The 14,323-nt window shown below is 36.8% G+C and overlaps 1 protein-coding gene across 2 annotated transcripts in view; it reads left to right on the top strand.

Annotated features, from left to right (window-relative positions):
* The window catches only part of LOC100891163 (von Willebrand factor D and EGF domain-containing protein), a 73,785-nt gene that overhangs the window by 2,012 nt on the left and 57,450 nt on the right, over positions 1-14,323 (top strand). The gene's annotated exons all lie outside the window — the stretch shown is intronic.

Raw genomic sequence — 14,323 nt, 5'->3', positions numbered from 1 at the left:
AATGAATGGAGAGAATGACTTCCCACTGACCTCGTACAGATTATCGGAGAGAGAGAGAGAGAGAGAGGGAGAGAGAGAGAGAGAGAGAGAGGGGGAGAGAGAAAGAGGAGAAAGAAGGAAAGATAGATATCATAGGGTTTAGAAACAGAATAGGGCAAGGACCATACAACAAGGAAGAAATTGACAGAAGATAGGAAATGAAGGAACTGAAGATGAGCGAACAAGGCCAGGTCAGTGAATGTAGTCGTATATTCCGAATAGTGTCAGGTCCATGCTACCAAGGGGCTATGATACATAGTAAATAACTCCCCCCCCCCCCCTTCCTCACTCTCTCTGTCCCCAGATCTCTCTCTTTTTTTTTCTCTCTCTCTCTCTCTCTCTGTTTTTATCTCTCATTTTGTATACAGTGAAACCTGTCTATAAATACCACCCAAGGGAGACAAGAAAAGTGGTCTTTACAGACAAGTGGTCTTTTATGTACATGTTTCAAATATGAGAAACTATTTTCAAGGGAAACGAAAATTGTGGTCTTTGAAGTTTGCAGACAGGTGGTCGCTAAAAATAGGTTTGACTGAATTACGAGGTCGCCTTTAGGTACATTTGTTTTAATTTAATGTTTCGATGTTTTTCTGACATCGCTAGTCAGCCTCATTGCTTCCATCATACTATATACATGTTTTCGGTATCGATTAAAATTAAACGTGAGCCCCCCCCCCTCCCCCACGTTCCTTATCTCAAATCCCTCTCTTCCTTTTCTCTAGCATTCTCTTTAAATTACTTTTTCTCCCTTTCTTTCAATTTCTGCCATCTACCTGTGTCAGCAAGTTTACCAATCTTCTTTCCGTTCCATCTTCTTAATTTCTTGTCACTCGTTGGTCCTACATTTTCTGAATACAATGAATACAATAAATCTTTTATGCCCATGTTAGGCTGCAAATCACGTACTTTCACACTATATCGTGCCTTATTTAACGGTTTGGAGGTAAATATTCACTTCTTATCTCAAACCAGAAAATCAAACGCCAACCAATAATGCTTATTTTGAAGATCGAAAGAGTTGCTTCAAATTCTACCCATTAACTGTATCCCTTGAAATTGCCTTTTTACAGACCAAATAAAAGCTCCACGCAATATGCGTCGATGTTTTGTAATCAGAATCTAATTATCTCTGTCATTCAGAGATTCCTGATCAAGATGTGAAATCTTTTTATCCGACTGTGGTTGGTTACCAAATAAACCCTTTATTACTCTGCTTGGCCGGGTGGGTATCATTGTATTGTCGAGTGGTGATTACAAAGGCAAGTGTTTTCTTCAAAATTAGCCCCAATTATGGAATTAACGAAAGGTATTAGGGTGCAATTTTCTCGGGTAAGGTCAAAACGTAAAATGCATTACTTTTGAAAGCATAGAAAGAAGAGGACAGTATGATGATGGCTTGCGGATAAGCTTGTGGTAATTACAAAGAAACTGTAAGTACCAAAATAAACAAACATTACATAAAGGTTTCTATTTATTCATATCATACTAAATTCTTTCAGAATGATCACATTGTGCACACCAAGGCTACATTGTTGCAATTGCTTATCATCAAGAAGAAGACGCATATGTTTCAAATTCAAATAAATTATTATTTTTGTTTGTTTGTTTTGCATTTTGCCATTGCACTTGGAATTTTTGGAAAGTATTTTTCACATTTCCACTTTATCATCATCATATTTGATTTGTCCTAACATTATATGAAATCATTTTTGTCTAACACTCTTCTCTCTTCGATTTTTTCCTTCATTAGCTAGAGTTATTTATTTTAAAAAAATCTAATATCAGAAATAGTAATGATAATGAAACTGTCAAGTAAGGATGAATTGGTTTAAACGTGAAATCTAAGAAGTCCGATAGAGACTTTCTTTTGTAGCTAGTTTATCATCGGAATTTATAAACAATTTCCTTTCATTTTGCTAAAGTTTGTACGAGGCAGTGGAGTATTACCGGTTCCGATAGGCATTTTAATATAAGCCTTTTTATCTGAAGAGATAGTTGATATATGTGTCATATTGACCTTTATTGCTTCTCTTTAGCCCTCTGTAATGATACTTTCCTTGCTATGACAGTTGGCATGAAGGTTTGACGGAATCAGTGACGTCATAATTACAGGGACCTACGACCTCTGTAATTCCTCGACGTTCTATTATTTCCGCGGCAGCAAGAATTGACAAGACTTTGACTTTAAAGATACTATGTCCCTTTTGCAGCCAACCTCAAATGCTGTAGAACTTTGCAGGAATTATGAATATGTCATGTATGTTCTATCTGTGAAATGTAAACGTTAGCAGTGTCCAAATATTCAAATATGCAAGAAAACCTGTTTACTTGCTAGACTTCACTGTCAGGCACTATTGAGTGACTGACTGGCTTTTTCCATCTTTGGTAATAACATACATAACATGAGCCGTAAAGGGTACATGAGCATTTGTCTACATCAATAACCCACTTCTTGTAATGGGCCAAAATTAAACTGATTGAATGTTTGCACAGCATAAAACGTACAACCATTCGGTACAATGGTCTGAAAATCAGACTATTACTTACTGGCTCTATAGCTCCTAAGTCGATTCGACAACTAATAGTCGACTTATTTTCCCACTTAAAGACATTTTCAAGCCCCCCTTTTTTTAGGGAACTTCTAAATTAATATTATCTTTCAAATGCCGTTGGAATTTAACCTTTTCATTTTTTTGGCCTTCAAATGGGACATAGTACCTTTCAGATGCCGTTCTTACGTTCTATTATTCCAAACCCTAATTTTGAATCGATAAGTTGTTCGTATCACTTCTATTCACTGCCATATAGCAGAAGACAGCAGCGAAGAAATCAAGGGGCAAATTTAAGTTCTTATTTAAATGAAGAAAAGCCCATGTAGACTGCGAAAAGGCTTTACCGAACCCAGTGGAGTCAATAAATTACTGTGAACCAGGTTTTAAAAAATAAATATGTCTAACTGATATAACAGGTCCATTCTTAAACAGAAGCTCTTCCTTGATAATGCCGCCAACGCTTACTACAACAATATTAATATTTCAATGAATTGGTATTGATTCAGCACCATTCCGTTACTAGCCAATCATGATTCATTGACCTCAGTTCGTATGGAAAAGTATTTAAAAGTTGGCAACTCTTTGTACTATCTTCTTTCTTAGTATTCTTTCCATAGAGTTTCCAACCCTCTTACCAACCCATTCCGATCCCTGCGAGTTCTATTTGAAAAGGGAATCTTTTTAAATCTATTTTATGTCATGTTCATGTCAGTATTTACTGGAATGTAGATACCACAAGGCATGCTTTTGGCAAACAGAATGACAGACTCCTTCAAGAGAGAAATCGAACTTGTGAAAGTGCCTGATTAATCTCGCTATGGGAGTCATTCTATGTTTTCTCCTATACAACCTCTTCCCATATTGTGGTTTTGATCGGTTTTAAATGAGTATTACATTTTTATAGGTTACAGTCATAACTGTGTTTTCAGATTTTATCATTGAACATCGCTTATTTACAGGTTACAACAAATATTAACCACAAAGTATTGCAAACACGACACTTTGTTTTTCTCGACAAGTTGGTAGCAAGAAAACATTATCGGCCAATCTCATACTGTCACCAACGTCTAATATTGAAATGCTCCGTCCAAAATATAACTATTATTACAATCCTACATTTTATATATCGCGTTATTTGGGAGAAAGGTATATATACAATTATGTATAATAGCCCTGTTGAAATGTTATTAGTGATCGGGTTGGTCATAATTCTGATACTAAATTGGACTATAAATTAATTATTTAGCAGTAATATATGTATCGCCTCAAACTTCCTAATACTTGATCACTAGTAGGGAGTTCTCCTTTTCCAAATGGATATTTACTGATTTATGGAACAGTTGTGAGCGCCGAATAACGCCTGGCTGGAATGCTCCGCAGGGAGTAGAGATTGTGCACACAATGTGTGCGGGCAAGTATTGAATCCAATGTATATCTGCAAAGCGCTTATAGACATCATAGATGTATTAAGCGCTATATAAAAGTGGAATTATTATTATTATAATTAGACTAGTTGAGTTAGATGGTTTGGTTGGAGCGATCATTCTTTGAAATCCTACTCATTTCAAATTGAAAAATGTTCAGAATAGTTTTCAGATTGATTGAAACATTATTACAGATTCTAGGTAATTGGAGTTATCATATCGTGCAGACGCGGCCGTAGCTAACCGATGCTCATTAAAGGGGGTTACAGGAATTTCTTTTCAAACGGACATAATGAAGTACTGAGCAAATATAAGACAACCCTGACTTAAACAGGTAATGATGACCGAACCGTTATTTGGTTATCAGAGAGTAAACATCCGATATGACACAGTGTTAACAGAGAGATAACGATGTGCTAATTGATTACAGAGGTACAATTTCGATACTATGTACACTCACCACAGTCAAATACATTGTGCTTCTGGATATGATGAATGAGATGTCAAATAGGCCTCTAGTATGATCAGAGATTAATCAGATAGCACTCGTAGAGATTATAATACGGTCAGTAGTAGCGCGAAAGAGGTTTTATCAAGTACTTGTATGCCCCTTCAGTTTTCGTCATGATAATACACAGTAGGCTTCATTTGCAACAAGTATCTCGAACTTGTGCTTCTAATGATTGACAATCAGCCACCATACTGTAAGAGCGAATGAAATTAACACAGGTACTTGACCTTTCATTTATGACATCTTTTACACATAACCGTTGTTAGGAATTTAATCGTATCTATGCCAAATGCTGTAATCCAATCACCTTGCCACCGGGTTGGTTCCCCACTCATTGCACAAATGGCAAACACACAAGTATACCTATAAGACACATAGAGATGGGGACAACGGGGGGGGGGGGGAGGGGGGAGGAGAAAAACATTTAAAAAGCAATGATTCTACCCCGCCCATCATCAAGATCATGCCGATCTCGGATCCTCCCTAGTTTCCTCACAGTTCTAACCAAGTAGACTCCTTTGTCCCCCCCCCCCCTGACCATGCTGAGTGTACCCTTGGTACGCCACTGGTACGAGCGGGTAGACGATCATCTACCCTAATTATCAAAGTTAAACACTCATCAAGACCTACTAAGTTGTGTTTACTTTATACCTGAAATAACGATGAACAAGGTGACCAATAGGAATATTATTTATTAATTAATTATCTAGTAATGCAAACAATGAAGGAGCCGGTGAAGCTGAGAACAATGAACGTCAAATTCTAAAATTTAGTACATCATTGCTTCTTCCTTTTTGTAAGATTTTAGATCTAAGCACGACGACTTCATGCCAATATCATCCGTTCACAAATGAGATGAAATCAATTTAATACATACTTGACTCCCTTTTCAATTTATTATTTATAACTTATTCCAATTCAAAATGAATAGTCAAATTTTAGATGACTTTATCTCAAACTGATTTAGAAAGCAAACAGGTCAATTAAGGTAATCCAATGGCAATTATTCTTTCACTGTGTTCAAAGAGAAACATGTCTCTTTTGTATATGCATATTTGTTTCTCTCTTTTCTAAATGCGCTTCGTAAACATCTGTTTTGACCAGTTTTATTCTTTCTTAATTTAGCGTGAAACGAAATCAAAGTCCATCAAATAGTTCTATAGCAAACAAAATATATATTGTGAGCATTATTACCAAAGGGAAATTATAAGCAACTCTCAAAACTTGAAAGCAGTATTTTCATTATTTTGATGTTTAGATTGTTGAAGGCTTCTATCTAAAGCAGTAGTAGTGATGAACTTTCCTTTGTTCTCAAGATGTGAAGTCGAGACCACAGATTTGATCTTCAGGTTATATTCCGACAGGGACTTCCCCTTTTACCAGGTATTACCTACCTAGCTTCCAACAAAAATTAAGTTCAATAGCCCGCAACCACAAACCTCTCCAGCCTTCCGCAGGCGGGTAAAGAACCTGGATAGGAGGTTGCTTGTAAATCAGTCATCTTTTGAAATAAGGAAGACCTATCTGCCAAGTTTAATTTACATGAAGGAGGGGATTAAAAGTCTGCCGCCTGTCTTGTTGAAACCAGTGCGATCTCTCTGTGGAAAATGAATATAAACGATGGTGGACAACGGAAAGCACATTGAAGAACTAAATTGACCATTGTAGCAAGACGTGATACTAATGAGATAGTGGGTAGATACTATAAATTACTTATATAAATGTAATGCTTCCTGGGAGAAATCTCAATTATTTAAACATTTTGTGGCTTACACCCAGTAAATAAGACCAGTGATGGCCTGGTGGTAGAGTCGCTGCCCGGCAAGCAGTAGATGCAGGTTCAAGTCCCGCTGGTTCCAAGATTGTTTCTGACTTGTTTTTCAATACAGATCGATCAATCGATCTTATTAACTGGGTGTAAGCCACAAATATGTTTAAAAAATATAGATTACTTGTGACGAATGATTCGACTGTTATCGCATATGAGAGGCTGACTTTCCATTTTGTTTCTCTTATATGGCACATTAGTGATTGATAGCATCCAGGTGAACCGCATGCACACAAAAATAAAACAAAAACACGTAATTAATGTCACAGTTACACAGCATGTTTTATAACTCGCACCTGTAGTTTATCCCTGCGCGTAGATTCCCTTTTAATTTTAATAGACACGGACATAACAGGGATGAATGTTGAGACGAATCAAGAGAGAGAAAGCAAAACAAGTGCGCTTACTACCGCGGCTTAGCATGGAGAATCACCCTCCTGAGAGTTATGATTTCTCTTCCAGATGAATGTACACCGACATATTGCCTTGAGTGCTCGTGAACTGGTTACTAATGTCAGCAATTCGAGTACTTTCCTTCCCACCCTCTTATCTTATGATGTGAGAGGATAACACATCCGAGGTGGTATAACCTCTATCTATACGGCTTTCTGCCTTTTCATAAAGAGAAATACCAGAATAAAAGCCTTTCCCCACATGCATATACCACTCTCTTTTGCTCTTTCCCTTGTAACACAGATAGAAAGGCACATGGCTCAATATATTGCTCTTTTCGCTTTGTGACAGTTTGTCCATTCCATTTACTTTTACATACAGTCATATAGATGTCTGTGCCTCCCTAATTTCCTCCTTCCACACGCGTTTTAGGGTATATAGCAAATTTACATATCAAAATAACTTCATGTTTAATTACCCCTTAAAAGATGGCTCCTGATATCCGACATTTTCTTCATCAATATATTGATGTAATGCCTAAAGCTGATCTTGTGTTGCAAAGCTAATCAATTAATATCTTTTTTTATTGTACCGGTATATTAATTTGTGTAATTGTATGAATTGTGCAGAACGATGGTTACTGTGAGACGCGTCCGTTCAATGCGTTCACATTGAGGCTCATCATGTATCATAATGTCTGAAAGCATCTCACACAGTGAAGATTGAGATAGATCGAGGGATGATATCCTGTGAGTAAAATCTTGAAGGAAGTCCCACGCAATATGAATCTCTTGATCCAACCAACGAACGTGACATAATATGGAAGAGAGAGAGAGAGAGAGAAAGTGGTCATGAACGAAGTTATCAATATGTAGAGGTGTCAGAGTGGAGTGGATTAAACCATGGACCTACTACAAACGTTGACTTGAAACGCAAAGGTTGTAGGTGCGATTTCAGGAACAGTAATTTGATAAAAAAAAGAATACCTGTCATTGCATGTATACACTAAGAAAAAATGGTGCAAGTATGCACCTTTAGGGGTGCAAACCGATGCAACAATAGCAGCACCTTTACGGGTTAAATCCTGCACCCTTTAAAAGGGTGCCAGATTGAACCTTTTAGGGGAAATAGTACCCTTTATGGTTCATTACTGCACCTTTAGGGGTGCAAACCGATGCAACACTAGCAGCGCCTTTATGGGTTCAATCCTGCACCCTTTAAGAGGGTGCCATATTGCACCTTTCAGGAGACATGTTAGTACCCTTAATGGTTCAATCCTGCTCCATTTTGGGTGCAAACCGATGCAATAGCAGCACCTATCAATCCTGCACCCTTTAAAATGTGCAATCCTGCACCCATCATCGAGGGATACTGGCAAAAATTTGCTCGTACACAAATACATATTAAACATGCATGATGTTTCTTGGTTAGTAATCGTATAATCAATATATCTATTGCTAAAACGTGAATGTAATTGTAACATGATCAGACAAAATAATCTATTGGTTAATGATTGCCAAAGGAAAAAAGAAATCACAAAATTGATGTGCATTGTCATGATTTGCTCAACAAATCATGATAAATGTATTTGTATGTGAACACGTGGAAAGTAATCATGAATGCATGCAATATGCAAACTTTTATTTAGCACCCTTTTTTGGTCGGTAGGGTTCATTTTTGTGGGAAGGGTGCAAAATCTTATATTGCACCCTTTTCTGAACCCCTTTTCTTTCAATAGGATTCATTTTTATGTAAAGGGTGCAAACTCTTATTTTGCACCCTTTTTTGCACCCTTTTTTCTTAGAGTGTAGGTAAAGGATTTTCGTCTTTGACAAACATACAATGTATATCTTGTATGTGCGTCTGTATAACGATACTGTGACATTCGGAAGACATACAAGTGACATACACGGAGTAGGCTGTGGGATAGTTTTAGTTATATATTCGGTCAATCTTTATATGAGCCTACTACTACTACTACATTAATGAAGTAATTTTCTCTGTATAAGTGAACATGCCTTCCTATACTTAATTCTCTCCTCATTTTTTTTTCCTTCTCTCTATTCCATTTACTATTTTTGTTCTTTCCTCTCAACTTTCTGTTATATAAAATGTAATTTTCATAATAATATCTATAATGTTCTCTCGGTAACTGTGTTAATTTGTTATGGGCGTTCCCAACTCAAGCTATGCTTTCCGGGTTTTCGCCTCCTTCCGTATCTGAATTATTTACTGTATACTCTATGTTGAAATAATTGTTACATATATCATGTATATATACATTGTGTTTTATATTGTACTGTTGAGAAGGAAATAAATGTTAATAAATACAAATACAAATACATACCACCACCCCATCTACAACTCTACTACTACTGCTACTACCACCACCACCACCACCACCACCACCACCACTACTACTGCTACTACTATTACTACTGCTCATACTGTTTCTTCTACTACCTGTAGTGCATCATCATGGTAGCATGTATATGTAAACGCTCCTGCTGTTTCAGACACATCAACACCTCGTGTAGTGTGATTTTTTTTCCTCGAACTGTTATCTCCCTTGAAGTCACACAATCAGTTATGATAATTCCTTTTCCTCTGATCGTCTTATCCAATGTTTTTATTATAATGATTATTTACTGAAATCTTTCCCAGCTTTGGCATGTTTAGTATAAATCACATAATACTCCCCAATAGATATACCCTCACTCAATAACGAAGGAAGTTAAATAATGTAGACATTTATTCTCATGAAATACATAATAGAATCAGATTAGTGATGGCATATAGAGACTTATTCTAAATCCCTCCATCACATTCATAATATACACAATACAAAGAAATATGAACGAAAACACAATCTCACAAAAATCATGTCTGACTTGTGTTCTCGTTTCCAAATCCCTGATTTACCTTCTAAACCTACCGGTAAATCTCCTTCGTCTCAATTTGAAATGAGATAGGAGTACCGTCTGACTTTGTGGCAGGGTCTATGGTCTGACAAAGGTACATAGAAACATCGCACTCCAAAAGTCAGCCAACTATCGAAAGGGTTTTGTGTAAAAGTAAGAAACCATTCTTTGCTGATTATAATTGCTGTTTTCTCGATGTATGGAGAGCGAGAGAGAGCGAGAGAGAGAAGGAAAGAGATGCATGTCATTTTTAAAAAGTGAATTGCTTTTGAGACGCTCCGGATTCGAGATCTTTCCCAATTGTATTACACAATTCAGGTTAATTTCATCAGTTTTTCGAGTTGCCGTCCTTATTTGTAGCCTAGTCACATTAGTAACTTATCCCAGGAATATTTCTCGTAGAGAAGTAACTTTAGTTTAACATTGAAAAGTCAGGTGTTTATCATTTATTCATATTTTATTTTTGTATGGCTGCCATTTATTCAATTATCGAACTGCGTGATTTAATCAGTAAGCATAATATGCTAGGTATGTTGTTAACGTAAGTCAGACCTAGAATGGAAATATTTGACATCCATCACGTTTATACATGAGGCCAATGTGTCATCGTCCCTCTAAAGATCCTTCTCCTCACCTCCCCCTCCCTCTCTCTCTCTCTCTCTCTCTCTCTCACTCTCTCTCTCCCCCCCCCCCCTCTCTCTCCCCCCCCCCTCTCTCTCTCTCTCTCTCTGTCATTCTCACTAACACGTGTATGTCCTCACCCGTCTATCTGTCACTTTTGGTCATTATTACCCTTCTCCTGTTAATGGCGTAAACGGTGACGATATAATCAAATACGATGTACATGATGAAGATAGTCAGTCTCTCATAACTTTCCATGTACTTGAATTAGACGCTTTAGGTGATGTGACGTAAATGGTGAATGCGGAAGATTCCATCTAACAATAGAACTACGATCTGATCTATGACTAACCTCTCACATTTTGATCAAACTGTATTGTTTTGACCGATAGGGTATGTCCTCTGTATTAGTCAATCTATATATATTAACAGATATTGTTGAGACTTTTCAAAGAACGATTGGTTGATTATTTTAACTGCTTTATTAATTTATTGTTTATTTTAACATGCGCTAATAAGCAATTGTCATTATACAAATATTACGGTAAAATAGATATAATCATGATGGTAAAGAATATTATCCAAATAAACACTTTGGTTTTGAACCCAGTATACAATGTTTCCAAGTACACCGCTCCCTCTATCTTCATGTCAATGGCAACAGAATTCTTAATGAAGTTCGAGATCCGTTTCTTCGATACTTCCTGGGTGATTTTAAGCGTAATTCGTGCATACCTAATGATTTGCTGCTCCTCAGCACTTGTTATGAACGTGGCTACAAAGGAGCGGCAAGCAATTTAGTAAGCTTAGGTAAGCTCCAGAAGAGCTTTTGAAAACAATGAAAATAGCCCTTGTAAATCGAACAAAAAATCACTGCGGTAAAAAAAATCTCACCGTCACCATAACAAATTCTTATAGATCTTCCGTAAACAAGTATATTTTTCACACAAAGCATTTTTGTGAGCTGTGTTTAAAATTTGGGGATGATAATATACCCTTGAACTGGAGATTAGGTTGACGAATAATGTGTCAGCTAATCATATTAAGCCCCATAGACAATCCACAGGATTAGGGAAATGGGCAAAGTCATTGAGAATAACTGACGCTCCCCTTCCTTCCTAACATGTCCCCAACTGGCCATTCTACTTCAATCCTCTTTGTTGGCCTTTATTGGACTAGAGCCTCTTCCCATTAGAGCAAGCCACTCGAAGAAAATATATTGCCCTTTTATCGGTCAACCCAAAGTGTCCAGGATCAGACTAACGATGAGTCGAAATTATTCCGACTAATGACGATTATAGAGTATTTGGAATGTCGGTGTTTTTTTTAATCTCTAAAATCACTGATCTTAATTCTTCAAAAAAATGCGCGAAATTCAAAAAAATCAACACTACACAATAAGCTCTCAACTGGAACTATCGGTAAAAGGTAGTGCATATTTCGTCGTATAATGCTCATGTAGAACATAATACGAGGAACATCTCACTGATCAAGAAATGTTTGGAACACGCAGAAGTTTTACATTTAACTGCAGGGACACGTTGCTACATTTGGTTTATCCAGTTTTAAATAAGGAGGGAAATCTCTTATTTCAACTTCAACATTTACACTGAAATAATTTTCAGAGTTGATTTGATTATGTCAAAGTAATAAGGGCATATTCATAATTGAATAGAGCATGGTCTGTTGGAACTTCATACAGCGTGCGTAGCTGAATTCCCTTGATAATTATTATTACACACCAACATATATTCCCTTTGTGATTCAATCTTTCTCTAGTTTCATCCTGTTAGAACAAGCTGTGAGTCAAATTCCAGGCCCTGTTTGACAAGGTTTCTATCACCACAAACCCTGTCATACCCACCATCCTCCCTCCCTCCATGCCCTCAAAACAATAAAGTAGGTCGCCAAGAAAGAGCGCATCTCAGTGACCCAGAACGGTTCCATGACGGAGTCATCTCGGGCATCTAGATGGGTGCGGTGACCGCAGACATAGCCTCGTAGTATAGTGAGGAAGCGTTGCTCATCCACTGAAAGATGAAAATAAGTTGCTCCATAACTCTTCATTATATTCTTGTTGATTTTTCCAACCAAGGCGGTGATTCAGGAGCGTTGAAACTACAAGTATACCCTGACACACACACGCACGCACGCACGCACACGCACTTCTCGCACACACGCTCCCAAATGCCGTCTACATGGTGTCGAATAGCTTCCATAATAAAGCTTACTCTCAGTATTTAATTAAACTTTCATATTAACATTTAAAGGGGTGCCTACCTTTGTATTGTTTGAATTTTCTTATTTTGGAAATATATAGCAATGAAAATAAACTTAGAACAACTAATTAGTTTACATTTCCTTAAATACCATCAAAGAGATTCAACCATCCCTATTAAATTTACACTTTTTGGGGGTATCAACTATTCTCCATGCGATATGTAAGGATCCGGATATAATCCAATTATTATTATTTTATTTTTTTGTCATCTGTCCTGCAAATTTAGAATGCTGTCCATCTGCTTGTATCATCATAGTGATATTTTTCTTATCAGCGTAATTCACAGACTTGTTGAGCTATTGCAGGAAATTATCTATTAGTTTGACACTGACAGGTACATGTACAAACGGTTCCAATCATGCCAATTATAAAGATACTAAACATGATCAAAGCGGAGGCGGGCTCGTTAATTCGCCTTTTACAACAAGTATTACTATTACTATAAATAAAAGTCCACACGTAGCATTAAACAGACCCATTTACATTCAATATTTATGTAAATTTTATTTGATTAAGAGAATAGAGACAATTTGTTAACCATGTTACTGCGTAGCGGGAATACTACGTTTGGCCAAAGAGATATTTGGTTTGGCTGTATTCTATTTCTAATACAGCTATGATTTTTCGTTTTTTCTGTGATGTATCAAGCTATAATTTAAAGGCTCTGTTTTAATTGTCATCCTTAATATGATCATAATGTTTCTATCATAACCCCACATGATCTATAAAGAAATTGAACGAAACAAAAATAATGTTAATTTGTATGATATATCGCTCGACCAAAAATGACATATCCGTAAAAGTGTCTCCGTGCGGGAAGGGGTAAGCGCATAAAGCACTGTGTAAAAACAAATGTCAACCAAATACGCTTAATGGGGTCAGTTGAATAGATTTGATGGATGTATTTGCAACGAAAGCATATCACACATACCTATAGAGAGATTGAATTCGTTGATGTCGTTTTCTTGTCTCTTCCGATTAGCTGTAGCCATCCGGGGTTACGCAAGCAGGCTGCAGGCATATACATTTCACAATTTATATCCAACCAAATAGATTTTACTTGCATTGGTCAATGAATATATTTTCATTTCGCAGTCATATGCCTGCTACTTGATCTCAATATTTGGTTGTAGTTATCAGTATATGAATATTATCTTAGAAAAGCATTTTATGAAGTTTATATTATTGTCTACGTATATAGGGTACATGCATACCTTGAATAATGTATTTTTTTTTTTTTTAAATCAGTCAGTTCGAGATACATGTTTTTGTCGTGAACAGCCAAGTTCAACGAACCTAACGTTCTTTTATAGAACAAAAATGAACAAGAAACTACTACTCAGCCATCTTTCATCGATTGAGGCTGTTGATTGTATATCCGTGTGAATAATTAATCCTGACAATCATGAATGGAATATTGACGTACCAAAAGCGTTCTTGACAGACTGGGTCGCTGAACTGTTCATCTTCACAGGAAGGATGCATTAAATATTGAGCTGCTAACTATCCAGAATACCCAACATGATAATTGATTTACCCGTTGACATATTTCTCTTTTCTTCTTGTTCTCTACATAATTACGTTCGTTACATCAAATTCTCTATTTTTTCGAAGAGAATCTGCACGCACCCATTTGACAATGTACATGGTACGTTTCCACATCATCAACCCGATGATTGCTATCAACAGCATCGTCATATATCATATTTCCGAGCTTCACATTATAACATCGATGTTTGGACAGATTTCTGTG

The sequence above is a fragment of the Strongylocentrotus purpuratus genome, unplaced genomic scaffold, assembly GCF_000002235.5.
Source record: "Strongylocentrotus purpuratus isolate Spur 01 unplaced genomic scaffold, Spur_5.0 spur5_contig_857, whole genome shotgun sequence".
NCBI classification, from domain to species: Eukaryota; Metazoa; Echinodermata; class Echinoidea; order Camarodonta; family Strongylocentrotidae; genus Strongylocentrotus; species Strongylocentrotus purpuratus.
This window is presented reverse-complemented; position numbering and strand designations above follow the sequence as displayed.